This window comes from Eriocheir sinensis, unplaced genomic scaffold (genome assembly GCF_024679095.1).
Source record: "Eriocheir sinensis breed Jianghai 21 unplaced genomic scaffold, ASM2467909v1 Scaffold496, whole genome shotgun sequence".
NCBI lineage: Eukaryota > Metazoa > Arthropoda > Malacostraca > Decapoda > Varunidae > Eriocheir > Eriocheir sinensis.
The window spans coordinates 185,387-187,500 of NW_026111827.1; positions in this window are offsets into that span (position 1 = coordinate 185,387).

A 2,114-nucleotide genomic window follows, 5' to 3' on the forward strand; every position below is an offset into this window, starting at 1 on the left:
TTATGTCTGTTTTTTCTCCTCTCTCTCTCTCTCTCTCTCTCTCTCTCTCTCTCTCTCTCTCTCTCTCTCTCTCTAATCTTATCTATAACCTTGAAATCTTATCTTGAAGGGCAGAGAGAGAGAGAGAGAAAGTAAGATAATTCTCTCTCTCTCTCTCTCTCTCTCTCTCTCTCAGACTATACGAGAGAGAGAGCGCCAAAAAAGTGAGCTATCTTTAATTTTAGAGCTAATTCTCCGCGACACAAGCAGGATCTATGCCGCTGTAATGAGCCGGCTTGACCCTGAAATAAAACTGGGTTACGTAATAGAGAATGTTTTTATTTTAACATTTCAGTAGAGAAGTCTTGACAGAAATGGAGATAGAGAGAGAACGAGAGAAGATAGAGAGATACGGATAACATCAGAAGAAAGAGGAGAAATTGTTCTATATGTGGACGGAAGGAAGAGGAGGAGAAACTAGAGGAAAGAGGAGAAATAAAGAGGAAAAGAGAAAGGACATGTTACCATCCCATACATTTTGGAAGAGAGGGATATGAAAAAGTTGTAATAGAAATGGAGATAGAGAGAGAACGAGAGAAGATAGAGAGATACGGATAACATCAGAAGAAAGAGGAGAAATTGTTCTATAAGTTGGTGGCAAGAGGAGGAGGAAAAACAAGAGGAAAGAGGAGAAATAAAGAGGAAAAGAGGAAGGACATGTTACCATCCCATACATTTTGGAAGAGAGGGAGATGGAAAAGTTGTAATAAAAATGGAGATAGAGAGAAAACTAATAAAGATAGAGAGAAACGGATAACACGAGGAGAAAGAGGATAAATTGTTCTATAAGTGGAGGGAAGGAAGAGGAGGAGAAAAAAGAGGAAAGAGGAGAAATAAAGAGAAAAAGAGAAAGGACATGTTACCATCCAATACATTTTGGAAGAGAGGGAGATGGAAAAGTTGTAATAAAAATGGAGATAGAGAAAAAACTAATAAAGATAGAGAGAAACGGATAACACCAGAAGAAAGAGGAGAAATTGTTCTATAAGTTGGTGGCAAGAGGAGGAGGAGAAACAAGAGGAAAGAGGAGAAATAAAGAGGAAAAGAGGAAGGACATGTTACCATCCCATACATTTTGGAAGAGAGGGAGATGGAAAAGTTGTAATAAAAATGGAGATAGAGAAAAAACTAATAAAGATAGAGAGAAACGGATAACACCAGAAGAAAGAGGAGAAATTGTTCTATAAGTTAGTGGCAAGAGGAGGAGCAGAAACAAGAGGAAAGAGGAGAAATAAAGAGAAAAAGAGGAAGGACATGTTACCATCCCATACATTTTGGAAGAGAGGGAGATGGAAAAGTTGTAATAAAAATGGAGATAGAGAGAAAACTAATAAAGATAGAGAGAAACGGATAACATGAGGGGAAAGAGGAGAAATTGTTCTATAAGTTGGTGGCAAGAGGAGGAGGAGAAACATGAGGAAAGAGGAGAAATAAAGAGGAAAAGAGGAAGGACATGTTACCATCCCATACATTTTGGAAGAGAGGGATATGAAAAAGTTGTAATAAAAATGAAGATAGAGAGAGAACAAGAGAAGATAGAGAGAAACGGATAACATCAGAAGAAAGAGGAGAAATTGTTCTATATGTGGACGGAAGGAAGAGGAGGAGAAACTAGAGGAAAGAGGAGAAATAAAGAGGAAAAGAGAAAGGACATGTTACCATCCCATACATTTTGGAAGAGAGGGATATGAAAAAGTTGTAATAGAAATGGAGATAGAGAGAGAACAAGAGAAGATAGAGAGAAACGGATAACACGAGGAGAAAGAGGAGAAATTGTTCTATAAGTTGGTGGCAAGAGGAGGAGGAGAAACAAGAGGAAAGAGGAGAAATAAAGAGAAAGAAAGGAAGGACATGTTACCATCCCATACATTTTGGAAGAGTGGAAGATGGAAAAGTTGTAATAAAAATGGAGATAGAGAGAACAAGAGTAGATAGAGAGAAACGGATAACACCAGAAGAAAGAGGAGAAATTGTTCTATAAGTTGGTGGCAAGAGGAGGAGGAGAAACAAGAGGAAAGAGGAGAAATAAAGAGAAAGAAAGGAAGGACATGTTACCATCCCATACATTTTGGAAG